Genomic DNA, 17072 nt, shown 5'->3' on the forward strand with positions numbered 1-17072 from the left:
GGCTCTGAGGTCATGAGAGTGGGAGAATAGGCACTGCACCTCACCCAGACAGCATAGTATAGCTGACCCTCTTGGCAGGGGCACAGGTGAGCCAGCGTGGAGAGTGTGAGAGCAGGAGAGCTAATCCTGCCCCTCCTTGTCTGCCATATGATGGCATGGGTAAGGGAAATATGCCTGTAGTGAGAATTCCTTCCACCAGTTAGTTTGAGGTATAAGCCTTAGGGCGTGGCTTCTGGTCTACATATATGGTTGCTTAAAAAGAGAGAGAGAAGGAGTTGCTCTCTTTCTTCTTGGGGTGGATTCAGAAGGCTGTATCCATTCACTCCCAGGCAGAACAGGGTGAGGGCTGTTCACTCGGTTCTGTGTTCGTGAGTGTGTCTTTCTCATTTTTACTTTAATAAATCCCTTTTACCTGGCTTAAACAGACTCATGTGGATTTCTCATGATATATGTTCTCTCCCCACCCCTTGCCAATTGTGGCAGGCAGGAGAGCTGGCCCCAGGGTCACAAGAGCAGGAGAGCTGGTCCTGCCCCTCACTAGCACATGGAGGAGCAAGCCCTGCACTTTGCCTCGGCAAAACAGTAGAGCTGGCCATAGTGGTGTGAGTACAGGCAAGTTGGACCCAAGGGCATTAGAGCAGAACTGGCCCTGCTCCTTGCTGCCCACTACATTGAGTGAGCTAGTTGGGGCTGTACTGGAGAGCTCACCCTGGTGGTGACAATGAGGGAAAGCTGCAGGCTGACCAGCCCAGCCACCACCCAGGTCCAGAACCAGGGCTATGAGTTAGTCCACTCCAACATCCACTCCATCAAGAAACTGCTGGAGTGTGTGAAGGCGCTGGAACTGCAGATCCCAAGCTACAGGATCTCTTTGATACAGGACAACAACAGGATATCCAGGAGAAGTCCCAGTGAGGGCCTAGTATTAACGAGGTAGCAGAAGCCAGAGGCTTCCAGCCAGACCAACAATTTGTAGCAGGAATCTTCAAAGGTCTTATTAATAAAATCAAACCTGAGCCAGGTATTGGGGTGAATGCTGGAAGATCAGAGAAGCAGAACAAGCTACAGCTTCCTCACCTGGACAGTTCCTCAGCTGGAAGCTTCTGTGTCGTCATCTGAATGGGTCTCAGCTGAACTGTTGCTCAAAAGCCTAAAAGCTTAACCAGCTTAGTTCCTGCTTTTCATGTCTTATATACCTTTCTGCTTTCTGCCCTCACTTCCTGGATTAAAGGCTCACTTTCTGGGATTAAAGGCGTGTGTCACCATGCCTGGCTGTTTCCAATGTGGCCTTGAACTCACAGAGATCCAGAGGGATTTCTGCCTCTGGAATGCTAGGACTGAAGGTATGAGTGATACCATTTTCTGGCCTCTGTATCTAGTGGCTGTTCTGTTCTCTGACCCCAGATAAGTTTATTAGGGTGCACAATACTTTGGGGGAACACAATACCACCACAACAATCCATTTCAATGAACACTTAAAAGTGAAGATGTATAAACTAAGGGGTATACTGCTTGACTCAATGGGCCCCACTATAGCTCTCATGCTGAGATTTTTGTTTGATTGTTTTTTGATTTTGTTTTTTGTTATACTTTTAATATTTTTTGGGGGGGTCCACAAAAGCAGAGGTCAGAGGCAAAGGAAAGGGGATATGAATGGGATCAGGATGCATGATGTGAAATCCATAAGGAATCAATAAAAAGTAAAAAAAAAAAGACAACTAAGAAGATATTTAGAATGCATCTAGCTTTGCTTTTAATTTTTCAAATTTGTGTGGTTCTACAAGATAATTGTATGAAAATAATCGAGTTCTAAGGTTTCTTGATTTAGAGGGAGAAACACATACATGTATTTGACAAGCCAAAACATTCAAAATTACATCAAATGAGATAATCAATTTGGTGTGGATGTTGCAGTATAATCTGGCTTAAAAATATGACTACTATCAAAATAACGCTATATTCTAGTGTATTTGAAAGTCTGAAAGTTTCTGTTAAAAAGAATAAATACGGCCAAGTTAGTTCCTTCAATAAATAATTCAGCCATGTCTTGGCTAGCCCCCAAAATGTCAGGGAAAGTCAATCTCTACATTGTGTGAAATGATATAAACATCTTTAATGGAGTAGCAGGAAAATTTAGGATTAAGGATAGAACTATTTCATATGATCACAGTAGAACTATTATTGTTTCAGTTTTAAAGCACTGATGAATATGTAGAATATTAAGTATTTAAAGTATTTAGGAGAATATATCCCATTTTAAAAATTGGATCATTTGGTTTGTTGATGACTAGTTTCTTGAGTTCTTTACATATTTCAGATATTAGCCCTATGTTGGATGTGGTATTGGTGAAAATCTTTTCCCATTTTGCAGACTGCTGCTTTGTCCTATTGATAGTGTTCTTTGCCTTAAAGAAGCTTTTCAGTTTCACAAGGTCCCATTTATTGATTGTTGATCTTAGTGCTTGTGTTATTGGTATGTGCTAGGAATGAATTTTCAACAGAGGACTCTCAGCTAGCTGAGAAACACTTAAAGAAATGTTCCACATCCTTAACCATCAGGGAAATGCAAATCAAAACTACTTTGAGATTTCATCTTACACCCGTTGAAATGGCTAATATATATATATATATATATATATATATATATATATATATATATATATATATATATATATATATATATATATATATATATAAAACCACAAGTGATAACTCATGCTGGTAAGGATGCGGAGCCAGGGGAACACTCCTCCATTGCTAGTGGAAGTGTAAATTTATACAGCCACTTTGAAAATCAATGTGGCGGTTTCTGAGAAAATTGGGAATCAATCTACCTCAAGACCCAGCTATACCACTCTTGGGCATATATTCAAGGAACATTCCATCTTAACACAAGGATACTTGCTCAACTTTATTCATGGCAGATTTATTCATAATAGCCAGGAACTGGAATCAATCTAGATGTCCCTTAAATGAAGAATGGATAAAGAAATGTGGTACATTTACTAATGGAGTATTATTCAGATGTTAAAAAGCAACAACATCATGAAATTTACAGGCAAATTGATGGAACTAGAAATAATCATCCTAAGTGAGGTAATTCAAACCCAGAAAGACAAATATGGTATATACACACTAACAAGTAGACATTAGCTGTTAAGTAAAGGACAATCATGTTCACAGAACCAGAGAGGCTAAGTAACGGGGGGGGGGGGGGGAGATGAATGGATCTCCCTGGAAAGGGAAAATAGAATAGATTTTTGAGAGTGAACTGTCGTCAGGGAAGAAGAGGGGTCATGAGGGGGAATTGGAGGGAGAAAGTACTGGGAGAGATGACTGGAAGTGGGGGCCATTTGGGGGGTCATGTAGAAACCTACTACAGTGGGAACTCCCAGAAGTCTACAAGAGTGACCCTAGCCAAGATTCCTAGTAATGGGGGATACAAAACCTGAACTGATAATCTTCTATAACCTGGCCAAGTTTCCAACAGTGGGACTGGGACATCAACCAGCCACAAAACCTTCAACCTACAATCTGTCCTGCCTGCAAGATGCACTGTGGTAATGGTGGCCCAGAACTTGTGGAGTGGCCAACTGATAACTGGTCCAACTTGAGGCCCACTTCCCGAGAGGGATTCCCTGTCTGACACTGCCTGGAGGGCCAGGAACCAGATGCTGGCCAGCCCAGAGACCTAGGATAGAACCACACATGGCTGGAAAAAGTTCAATGAAATGCTTCCTAATGATATTCTGCTATATTCATAGACTGGTGAATGTACCCTCTTTAGAGTGTTGTCTCAGCACTTTAATTCCAATATTAACTATGTAATTGAGTAATTAATTAATTTACTTATGGAGTTAAATTGAAATTTACTAACTTTGTAAACTGAATTGGAATATTTAAGGTACTTAAGGTTTGTCTTGTTTACAAGGTTAATTTTTTTAGATTTGTAAACTTAAGTATTTGAAAGGATTATTTGCAAAATCAGACAATTGCTTTTAAAAAGGAGAGGGAGTTGAATCTATTGTTTAAAAATGTAGTTAAATTTCTTAATGCACTTAGTTAACTGTAAAATAGAAACAATATTATTCAAGGGTTGTTTAAGGGTTATTTCTAATATTGTTAGCTTTATACACAGAACAAAACATTAGCTTTAAAAAACTTTAGAAATAAGATCTGTAGATTTGTAATTTTATTAAATTGAGTGTTGATTTTCAGAACACATATGCACAAAGTTTAAAGTATTTTTTATTTGCATAAGAATCACTTTCGGACCACACACACACACACACACACACACACACACACACACACACACACATACGCGCAGGTGCACAGAGTTCACAAAAGAAACTGACAAAGTGAGAGCGTTCTTTTTTACTCAGACAGGACCTCATTTACTTATTTGTCCCAGGTTGGCCTCCAAGCCTGCTATTTAGCAAGGATGACCTTAAACTTTAGATCCTGTTTCTGCCTCTTGAATGTCGGGATTACAGGTGTGTATCACCATGACAGCTCTCTTCATTGCTGAGGACTGAACCTAGGGCTTTGTAAATGTTAGCCAAGCATTCTACTAGCTAAACCACAGCCCTAGATTGAGTATTGTTGACAGAAGCAGTGATTTTTCTTTTGTTCTTCCTATGCCAGTGGGAATTTATGGAGAAAGCAATCCCTATAATCTCTGACTCTGGGACTGAAAGTTCTAAAATTCTGGCCAAGAGTGAGGTCTATATATCTTCCTTTGGATCTGGACAGGTTCCATGGACTGCCTTAAAAACTTTTGAAAGGCTAATTATGTAGATGCCCAAACCTTAGCAATGTCATCCTAGATAAAACCACTTACATGGTTACAGGAAGACATGTTCAAGGATGTTCTTAATTAAGAAACTGACAAGGAGTACTATCCACAGAAGAATGGTACATAAATTATGGCCTATTCACATGTTGGAATGCTGTTACAGTAAAGAAGCAACAGACTAGTATTACACATATTAGCAATGATACATCTCACAGACAGAAAGCTAAGGAAACTATTTGTAAAACATAGAACAGCCTTTTTCATTATTGCCTCTCCAAAGAGCCTTTCAAGTCATTTTCCCTTAATGCTTCCATGAAATTTTAATTTCTCAGATATATTCTACACCTATTTATATACTATATGTATATCTGTACTTTATATATCAGGAGAGTAAGAACCTTCACCTCCCACACCTAAACCAATTTCCAGCCCCTGGGTGGGGCAATATTGTCCCAGTTGGTATTGCCTGAGATTAAAAAATATACATGAGCTAGCATGCTATTTATGTAACATTTTGAAGGATCCACAGTGTAACACTTTGCTTATGGATATACGCAAAGTGGTAAAGACAGAAAGGAATGCATGGTAATGGTAAAATCTTGAGTAGATGGTTTGTGAGTATAGTGAACTTCTCGAGTTGATGGTTACATGACTATGGATTATGGAAGCTTCATAGGGGTGGTGCTGGTATCTCTGTACTTCATACATATTGTCTTTTAAAATTAGTATATATTGGGCTGGAGAGGTGGTTCAGACTTTTAAGAGCACTTGTTGCTCTTACAAAAGATTTTTTTTTCATTTCTAAATGGTCTTAGGGGTGAAAGCCTTAGATCAGGGAAATAGGGAAAGCCACCAGCCAACCTCACCTCCCCAACTCTGCAGCTTCCAAAGAGTGGGTTTTTGTTGTTTGTTGTTTGTTTTTTTTTTGTTTTTTGAGACAGGGTTTCTCTGTGTAGCTTTGCACCTTTCCTGGATCTCGCTCTGTAGACTAGGCTGGCCTCGAACTCACAGAGATCTGCCTGGCTCTGCCTCCTGAGTGCTAGGATTAAAGGTGTGCATCACCACCGACCAAAGACTTGGTTTTGATTCCCAGCACCCACATAGCAACTCATAACCACTCATAACTCTACTTCAAGGGGATCTCATGCCCTCTTTGGACCTCTGTGTGCACCAGGTGTGCATGTAGTATGCAGACATACATACATGCAAAACATTCATATACATAAAAACATAAATGTGTACAAAATACATTATTAATATATATTAATTGTGCAAAATTATGGTTTCATTTTGACATTTTCATATACATTTAAAATGAATTTTATCACATACACTTATTTTTGCTAGCTTGTGTTTCCTTAAAATTTCTTCCAAACATATAGTAATATTTTATTTCATACATATGGGTGTTTTGTCTGCATGTATGTCTATGTATCACATGTGTACAAGTCATAATGGATGTCAGAAGTGGGCATGAGATCCCCTGGAACTGGATTTTCAGATGGTTGTGAGCTGCCGTGTGGGTGCTGCAAACTGAACCCGGGTCCTCTGCAAGAGCAGCCAGTGCTCTTAAAAATGGAGACACCTTTCCTCAAACTTACATTAAAGGACTCTCTTGAAATAAAATGAATTAAATGTATTAAAATTCATTGTATAATGAATTAAAACATGACTAGTCATGTTTACAGAAATTTGCCTTAGTATAATATAAGATTAAGTAACATGAGGTCATGTGCCATGAATAGAAAGTATTCAAGTTACCGCAACAGACATGTGGAAACTGTTGCAGCCACTGGTATATTTGGGAAGGGCCAAATTATTTGGCACGTGGCATCTTTTCTTCTTATAAATTTATTCTTCTCTCATATATTACATTCTGACCATAGTTTCCCCTCCCCCTCTTCTCCCAGTCCCTCCTCCTACTTCCTCTCTTCCCCAGATCCACTTGTCTTTCATTTCAGAAAAGGGCAAGTCTTCCAGGGATATCAACCAAATATGGACTACCATGTTGCAATAAGCCTAGGCACATCCCCTGATATTAAGGCTGGATAAGGCAACTCAGTACGAGGAGTAGGGTACCAAAAGCAGGAAAGGAGTCAGAGACAGCCCCTGTTTCCACTGTTAGGAGTCCCATAAGAGGACCAAGCTACAGAACCATAACATATTTGTAGAGGGCCTAAGTTGGACCCACACTGGCTCCCTGGCTGTTGGTTCAATCTCTGTGAGGCCCTATAAGCCCAAGTTAGTTGATTTTGTGAGTTTTCTTGTGGTGTCCTTGACCCCTCTGGTTCCTAAAATTCTTTCCCTCTCTTTAGCATGATTCTCCAAGCTCCACCTAATGTTTGGCTGTGGGTCTCTGCATCTGTTTCCAGTTCCTGTATGAAGCCTCTTTGATGAATATTGGGCTCGACACCAATCTATTAGTATAGCAGAATGTCATTAGGGATTATTTCATTGCCTTTTTTTTTTTTGGCCAGTGATGTTTGGTTCTATCCTAGGTCTCTGGGCTATCCAGCCCATGAGTTCTATCCTCTTCAGGCAGTGTCAGGGGTGGGATTCCTCTCAAGACATGGGTGTCAGGATGGACCAGTCATTGGTTGGCCACTCCCCCAATTTCTGGACTGCTTTTACCCCAGCACATCTTGTAGGCAGGACAAATTTTATGTTGAAGGTTTTGTGGCTGGGTTGGTGTCTTACTCCCTCCACTGGAAGACTTTTCTAGTTCCAGGAGGTGGCCATTTCAAGCTACGTATCTCCTATTGCTAGAAGTCTTAGCTAGGGTCCCCCTGTAAAGTCCTGGGAGTTTACATTGCACTAGGTTTCTACCTCACCATGAAATGTTCCCCCTTTTCAGTTGTCTTTTCCAGTACTCTCCCTTTCCATTCCTTCCAGCTGAAAACTCCTATTCCCATCCCCACTCACCACTAAGTCACCCAAAAAATCTATTCCATTTCTCTTTCCCAGGGATATCCAAGCACACTATATGCTGCTTTTTGGAAACAACACCTGAATGAATGGCTATAGCAATTCCTAGGAAAGAGACAATTTCAATCGACTACATGTACCTATTGTAACTTAGTTCCACACACAAAAATCCTTTAGTTGAGACCTTGTCTTGGAGGAGGTGGGAATGTGGGGTGGATTGGGGGGAGGGCTGGGAGGTGGGAGGAGAGAGGGTGGGGGAATGTGTGGCTGATATGTAAAATCAAGTTAATTATAAAACAAAAACATAAAAAGAAAGGTATCTAGGGTAGCTTGTAAGAGGAAATATTTAAGAGGCAGTGTCCCAAAGCTAAGTGTGCCTTTCTTGGTATTAGAGATTGGGTTGAGCCTTGAACACACTCTTCTTCCTTTCCAAACTTTGAGGTATTGGAGAACATAAGTATCAAAAGGCAAAAGGCATCAGCATTATTAATGACAAGATGGAAGTCTGTTACCTCGAAAATGTAGATTTCTCTGAAAGGGAGCAGCAGGTACTTTTGAGACAGGTTCAGGATAGAGGCTCTTGCTTCTTTCTTCAAGAACTCAGATTCTTGTACTTGCCTTTTGAATGAGAGGTCCCTAGAGGGCAGTCTTGTTATCCCTGCTGTCAGACTGCTTCTGAGCATACCATCCTGCGTCACTCTCACAGTGGCTGACTGAGAGGGAAGAAATGGGGGGTTGGGTTCCACTCCTCATAGAAGTCCTGTCCAGAAAGATTCATGTCTGGGTCCACCTCCACTACACACAGATATGGAGGGATCTCTTCTACAATTCTACTCGAGCTTGTGGAGGGCAAAGACAACAGAATGTACTCACTAGATTCTGGTGTCTGTACCAACACATGCTCATCGACTGAGAAAAGCATTCCCTAAATGTGTGGCATAGACTTTAACTAAATGAGCTTCCATTGTTTGCTGTTGGAAAGAGCCTCTGGAAACGGAAATGGAAGGTGGGGATGAGTGGCTCCAGTTCTTTCTTGGATGAAAACACCAGGAAGGTCTTGACGTTAGAGGGGTGATGTGAGTATTCCTCTTCCACCTCAGTTTAGATTTAGTAGCTCCAACAGGAAGGATGTCCATTGGATTTGTGGCCTTTGACATCTGCTTTTCATTACATATGACAGCGGAGGATATAAGTTAACATTCATCAAGTGCCTTCTAAGGTCTAATAATTCTATATACTTATCTATTTTTACCTTTATAATTTAATGCTTACAGTAATTGCTTGCAGTTGCATCTCACACTGAGATCAAATGTAAAGTTGGCTAGGAAGATGCTGTGGTCAAAGTTATTCCTAGAGATCCTGTAGGCAAAGTGCCACACTTGCAAAAGATTTACCTCCTCTGAGTAAGCCCGACACAGTTGTATTTTTCCCCAGCTTTGTAACAAAATTCTGATTTTTGTAATTGAATGTGAGATAAAACAGTTGCATATTTAAGAAATACATAACATATGAAATATCTGTCTTTAAAATTAGAGTTGTATTTAGCCTAGTGAAATGCTCACACTAAAGCTGCAAAACTGAAGACCAAAGGAGAATAGAGCCATACCTTGACGTTTCTGATTACACTCATTATTAGGGCTAATGCACTTACTGAGTAGAAAATGGAACAGGATAATAATTTCTTTCTTCATTGTTTTGCCAATAATATCAAAATCATAAAATGAATGCTATCAGTTGTGTGTTTGCTGTGACTACATTGTAATGGTATGTTATTTACAGTAAGCAAGGATATGATGAAAAACAAATTAACTCTGAAGTCTTAGGGGCTTAACGACTTCATTGGCTTGTCTCAGCAGAGGCCTATTTCTAATCCATATAAAATCTGAGAGAGAATAGAGCCTTCTCAAGTCCTTCATGTTGCAATTTAGCGGTTCAGACCATTTCACCAGTGCCTTTGTCGTTTTAACATGTTGCCTCTGTCATCAATTCTCTAGAGGCTCAGAGAGCTGAAAGGACACACACTGAGTTTTAGATACCATCTCTAGAAATAACATGTATAACATGTTCATGTTCATTGGACAGAATAGCTTCCACAGGGCTGGAAAGGATGTGTCAAACATGTATAATCAAAGCATAGTAAATGTCTCTGCCACACGTTTTTACTCTATTTAATGAGGGATGATGAGAGGGCATACTACGTTTCAAGTATTTTATGTAATTTCTTATGCTTACCTGTGATATGAGTAATGCTTTTTCTCTATTATAAGGTGTAAAACTAAGGATTGAAACAGTTAGATAATTAGTCCAGAGTCAGCCAGTTGACAATTGCCACAGTGAGAATGAAAATCCACTTTTATTGACCTCCAGTGATATTAAGAAATTTGCTACTGTGTCACATTTTAGCTCAGTTATGAAATTTCATATGTGGTAGGCTCAGACTTCAACACAAATAGTGACTATACTGATAGCCTATTAGACCATATCGATCACTTGAACAAAATACTTGAGATAGGATACTTTATAAAGAAAAAAGAGTTTTAAAAACTTTGATAACTTCATACATGTATATAATGCATTTTGTTCAAACCCACTCCCCCGTTCTCTACTCTCCAATTTCTTTCCTATTTTCTGCAATATTTTCCCCTCCCAAATATGTGTGTTCTTATTTTTAAACCATGGAGTCCACTTAGTGTTTCCTGTTTTGGCCCCCTCACAAAGCTCTTGGATCTTCACAGAAGAAGGGGTAAAAGATTATAAGTATGTCTGTATAAAACAGTATTTCCTGGACATGACAGCACTGTTGCATACATGAACTTACAGTAGTTGTGATTTCATGCACAAGACCTGCAAGTCAAAATTCCAACATACATGAGGGAGGGACTCATGAGGCTGAGGAGATGAGTGCTAGTAACAAGGGGGAGGGGTTTGACATGTCTTCAGTTTACAGCAGGAGTGCCACCACTTGAGAAGGATTCGATGTGGCCTTTTTGGAGGAAGTGTGTCACTAGGGATGGGATTTGGGGTTTAAAAAAGCTCAAGCCAGCCCCAGTGTTTCATTCCTGCTTCCTGCGTGTGGATCTGGATGTGGAACTCTCAGCTACTTTCCAGCACCATGTCTGCCTGTGTGCCACCATGCATCCTAGGGACTAAACCTCTGAAATAGTAAGCCAGCCCCAATTAAATGCTTTCTCTTATAAGAGTTTCCTTGGTCATGGTTTCTCTTCACAGCAATTGTCCTAGTTAGGGTTTCTGTTGCTTTGAAGAAACATCATGGTCATAGCAACTCTTATAAAGGAAAACATTTAATTGGGGCTGGCTTACAGTTTCAGAGGTTTAGTCCATTGTCGTCATGGTGGGACAATGGTGGCATGCAGAACAGTTGTAGTCCTCTATTAAGAGAACTCATGGAGGCCCAATTACTTAGAACCTATAGGAATGTAAGATTAGGATAATTATACATATTATAATTACATATAATATAATAATATTTTACACAAGCAGTTTCAGCTGTAACATAAACAACTTCCCACATCTCAGTTACCATTATAAAGTGTCAGAGGGATGGCTTATTGACTAGAATCTGCTCCACAGGATCAGCTAGGAAACCTAGATCTACCTTATCCACCATTTGCTAGGACTTGAGTCTGGAGTTCTATCTTCTGCATCTATTTGCATTTGTGCTGGAACACAAAGGAAAACAAAGAAAATGCACATATCACATCTACACAATCTGTGGACCAGTACTAATGCATTTGGACACACCTGATGGTAAGGGAAGCTGGGAAATGTAGCATAGCTACATGAAGAAGAAGAAATGGGTTTGTGAATATCTAGACCAATTTCTGCTACAACCAGAAAAGAAAGAGATTGTGGCATAATAGAGAGCTCAGTGTGTATACTCCTAGTGGAGAAGAAAGAATAAAAACCAAATTGTGACTGAGAGGAAGAAGGAGACCTATATTTGGGGCAGCCTGCCCTGGATGGCAAGGAGAAAATACGCACTGTCCCAGTGTCAGAAGGTGCTGGACAGTCAGGCACTATTATGGCGAGCAAATATATGATGGGGTATGGGGGGGGAGAGAGAGAGAGAGAGAGAGAGGAGAGAGAGAGAGAGACATGGTGGTTAGTGTCCTGAGGAGAGTGGCAGATCTGAAGAGGTGAAGGAGACAAGGAGTGGGCTGAGGTGGGTAGCTTTCTTGCTGCCCTGGGGCCATGGTGATGTTCCGGCCTGGGCTGCTGCCAAGGTCCTTGCCTGGTTCCGTGGCCCTGCTGCAGGCACTTTCTGTGTTGATGCCCATGGCTTCTGTTACCACCGAAGGACAAGAGGATATGGCTAAATAGAGTGGGCCCCACCTCCTCCCTGGCTACAACACTAGGGAGAACTGGTCCTGCCGATAACCAGGTACAGCATTTCCAGAGAGTGGGTCCTATGTCTCGCCTGGGCAGCACAATAGAACGGACCCTGTTTGTGGGGACATGGGTGAGATGGTATGAGAATGGAGAGCTGGTCCCATCTACTTCGTCTTCCATATGGGGGCATGGGTGAAGGAAAGCTGCCCTCCTTGCAGTAAGTAGGGGACCTGACCCAGCCCCTTACTAGCTTGGAAGAATGGGCCCTGCACCTAGCCTGGGAAGCACAGTAGAGCTGACCATGTTGACAGGGATGAGGGTGAGCCCACCCCAAGATTGTGAGCTTGAGAAATCTGGTCTTGCCCCTCATCTGCCATATGGTGGTATGGGGGAGGGAGAGCTGCCCCCAACCCCTGCCACCTGTGGCAGGTAGGAGAGCTGACCCTGAGGTCATGAGAGTGGAAGAGCCGATCTTGCCCCTCATTGGCACTCGAGAGAACAGGCCCCACACCTGGCCAGGGCAACAAAGTAGAGGTGACCCTGTTGGCAGGAGTGTAAGTGAACAGCCTTGAGGGCATGAGCGTGGGAGAACTGGTCCCACTACTTGTCTGTCATGTAGTGGTGTGGGCAAGGGAGAGATGCGTCCTCCCTTGCCCCTTGCCACCTGCGGCAGTGGGGTGAGCTGGCCATGAGGGCATAAGAGTAGGAGAACTGGCCCTGTGCTTTGCTCCTTGCTGTATAGGGTGAACTAGCTGGGGCAATGCTGAAGAGCTCACCCTAGTGGTGAGGATGGGGGACAGCTGGCAACCTGACCAACCCTGCAACGAAACAGGCTCAGAACCAGGGCTAGGAGTTGGCCCACCCTAACATCCACCCCATATGTGATCTGCTGGAACACGTGAAGGGGCCGGTCCTGCAGACCCAAAGCTGTAGGATTTCTACGACATAAGGCAACAACAGGAAGTCTAGAGAGAGTCCCAGGGGGGGCCCAGTATTGATGGTGTGGCAGAGACCTGTGGCCTCAAACCAGGCCAGTGACTCTTTGCAGTGAACACTTGCAACTGGAGGTGTATGGACTAAAGAGTATGCTGTGTGACTCACTGTGCCATACTACAGCTTCGAAAACGAGACTTTTCTTTCTTTTTCTTCTTTTTTCTTTTCTCTTAAATATTATTTTGTTTTTTTCAGAGGGAGGTTGTAGGGGTAGGGGGTGGATGCGAGGGGATGGGGGAGATAAATGGGATCAAGATGCACGATGTATAAGCCACAGAGAATAAATAAAAAGTTAAATAAGAATAAAACCCACAAGCACCAGAGGCCCCACAATTCTGCAGGCGTCTCTGTGTGGGTCATGCCTTTTAGAGCACGGAACAGTGTACTCTTGACATACAGGGTCCAGATTCTGTACACTCAAAACAGAAGACTTGTGGGAAGAGGTGGCAAAAAGGGGACTCTTAGGGTGTGTGGAGGTGGACAGGTGAGGGAATCTGGAGCTTTGAGCAGCTTCCTTGCGACTTCAGCTGTGCTCACAGGGAAGAATTTTGAAGTTTCACCAGTACAACAAAGGGTCTTCAGCTCTCAAAGATTCCCCAAGACATTCAAAGAATCTGTTACATCTTGGATAATAATAATAGTAAACATTTATTTAGTACTTACAACACACCAAAACCTGTGCTAAATACTTGATTTGCTCTATTGTATGTTAATTTTTACAACAACCAGGAGACAATTGCCCCCCAATTTTTTTTTCCTATTTCTGCATGTCTTATAGGCAGAGGCACGGAGTGGCTTTATTTCAGAATTTCAAGAGTACCTATATCAAAAATAATCCTGGAAACAAAAGTCACCTTCTAGAACAGGGTAGATTTGTTACCTGACCAGGATAATCAAGAGACTGCCTTCCTTTGCAACATAACTTGGGAGAGATGGTTTGCAGGCCCTTTAAAAACTAGAGTGTTTTGAGCATGAGGTTCCTTAACTGTGATACAATCCCATTGTATAGACAAGGCTCACTGGAGCCCAGTTGTGCCCTGCCCTCATGGGAATTAAAGAGACAAATCTCATGCAAATAGGCAGCTCATGTTGCCTGCTATGCTGTGAGTAGTAAAGTTCTCTGTCAGATCCAGGGGTCTTGTGTCTTCTTCCTGCCACTGTGAAACTGGTATGTTAATGGGTTAGCTTGGCAGTAACTCAAAATCTTAGAACATGTTGCTTGTTGCAACAAGCTCAAAATGTGAATGACTATTACCATCTCTGTTTTATAGACAGAGAAACTGAGGCTTTTAAAGATGAAGGACCTTGCCAAGATATACATCATTATTAAATGCTGGAGACAATTTTGACTTTAGGGATGATTATTTATAGCTAGCAATTTTAGATCCATAAATGAAGTATTATTCAAGTTGAGAAAACACAGGTGATACATTTTTTGATGAAAAATAATTTGGGGTCTATTTTCTTTGTTAATATAACTTGAATAAGTAGGTGAAATATTTTCCTTCATGTAGCCTCAGCAAAGAAGGGAATGTTTTGCAGCTGAACCTCTAGGAATGGGTTTTTGTTTTGGTATCATTAAGCAAATGTCCACTAAGACAAATGACCAAGACCAAATAAATAGTTGCTTAATTTGAAATCTGTTTATCTTGATGGGGTTTCAGGTCTACCCACAGAGAGGGAAAATTCAGAGTTTACAGTTCAGCATTCTGACTTTAAAAGCTAAGAGTATTCAGGTAGTTGGGACCAATGGAGTATTTTAGCAATGTAGCGGCCAGCATCATTTTTCTTAGTTGAAAATGGGATATAAAAGTCAATGCTCTGGGCAAAGACTTACTTCCCAGTGTGCTTCAAGGTTGTTGGGAGTTTTCTTTTGTGCTGTTCTCTCCCATGTGGTTAGCATACCTTGCAATCTCTTTCTTCTGTGGATTTTCTAAAAGCTTTCATCTTTAGTCTCAAGGACACCAAGGATGGGGCAGGGAGGTCAAGTCTTCTCTGACTTTGTTTCATGCACCCTCCCCACACTGCCCTTTACTCATGAGAGTCATGCTTAAGTCTATATGTGTATCATTCTGATTTTGAGAGATATTTGGAAAGTGGTGTTTCTAAATGCTTCAGTAATATGTTCAATACCCTATTTCTTTAGATTATCTTCTTCCTTACCATTTCTACTCTCTTGAACTTAGATATAATGGCCGGAGCTTCTGTTGCCATCAAGAACCATGAGGCAATGTTTATAGAGGAAATCAGAACTGAAGTAGCCACTTTCATTAAGGCCATACTTAAATGAAAATGAGCCTATTGGCATAAAGTTTGTCAGAATTACAGTTTTACTGCACAAGTTACACAAGACATCATCAGCAAATGTTATAAAGTTGATCAGTGTTTATGAACACAGCTTCTTAACTCTGCTAAGTTTTCATGATATATGGGCTTTCATTTGGTAGCAAAACCTTTTTGAGACAGGGTCTCATGTAGCCCAGGCCTTGAACTTGTGCTTGCTATGCAGCTAAGACTAACTGTGAGCTCCTAATCCTCTTACTTCAGCCTCCCAAATTCTGGGATTACACACCTGTACCACCACATCCATCCATTTTAGTTTTGAGCCCACATAATTCTGTATTGACTTTGGAATGCATTTATATTCATAATAATTTGAAATAAGAACAACATATTAGACATATGTAGCTTTCATGCCTCATCAAAGAAGTATTTATGTATTCATGTATGTATGTATGTATGTATGTATGTATGTATGTATGTATGTATGTAGCAATGGGGACCATTATAGAAAGCCACAATTGGTCAAAAAGGAGAGAATAAGTAACCATGGGGTACCCATCCCCAATTAATACATTGAGAACAACACAATATCTACACCTAAGGCTCTGGGAACATTGATGGAAAGACTGTAGCAGCCAGAGGACCAGGATGCTTGCTGTAAAATAGTATCTTCTAAAGAAAAAAGAGGAAAGGAAGTTAAGAAGGGTAGGAAGGAGAAAGGGATGGATTTGGGAGGAATTGAGGGGAGCGGTGGGGAGTGAATATGATCAAAATATATTGTATGTAATTCTCAAAGAATTAATAAAATACATTATTAGCCGGGCGGTGGTGATGCACACTTATAATCCCAGCACTCGGGAGGCAGAGGCAGGTGGATCTCTGTGAGTTTGAGGCCAGCCTGGTCTACAGAGCTAGTCCAGGACAGGCTCCAAAAGCTACAGAGAAACCCTGTCTTGAAAAACAAAACAAAACAAAAATACATTATCAAAAATTTAGAATAAAGACAACTGCTTTGAATAACCTGTGTAATTCTCAGCTCCAAAATTAATGAAATTGAAGGACCTTAGAGAGTTCACATACATCCCAGAAAAATCCCTGCATTATAGGAAAATAATGATGGGCAGTGAGACAAGCCCCTCAGAGAAGAGAAAGAAGAGTTAAGAAAAGAGATAATTAGCTAAATGAAAGTCTCCTTAATTCTAGCAAAGATGATCAAAAGAAAATGTGGTTTAAAGTGTAAGATTAAGGTTTTAATTTAGACATAAAGGAGATATTTTGAATGTTTCTGCTTGTTAATAATTGGACTGGCTCATCCTAGGAAAGGTATAAAGTCTCATTTTCCAAGAGCTAGTATGGGAGAGAAAGGGTTTTTACTTGCACAATCCAGAAGTCGGATAGAATTTTTATCACTTCTGAATTTCTTGGACATGGTTATTCTAGGTGAAATATTCTGCTGAAGTATTCATTTTTGTTTTTTGATTGGACCATTTCTAGAGAACTAAAGGCTGTGTAATAATAGATTGTACCATTGCTAGAGAAAAAAGGCTGTGTGTGTGTGTGTGTGTGTGTGTGTGTGTGTGTGTTTGTGTGTGTGTGTTTAGATGGAGTGAGAGAGGGCAGGTTAGCAGAGCATTATGAATTTGTAGACAGATAGGAGGGGCTGTAGCAGCATAAAACTGCTGTATTACTAAGTAAGGTTAACGATATGCATTTTCAGCATTGA

This window comes from Onychomys torridus, chromosome X (assembly GCF_903995425.1).
Source record: "Onychomys torridus chromosome X, mOncTor1.1, whole genome shotgun sequence".
Taxonomy (NCBI): domain Eukaryota; kingdom Metazoa; phylum Chordata; class Mammalia; order Rodentia; family Cricetidae; genus Onychomys; species Onychomys torridus.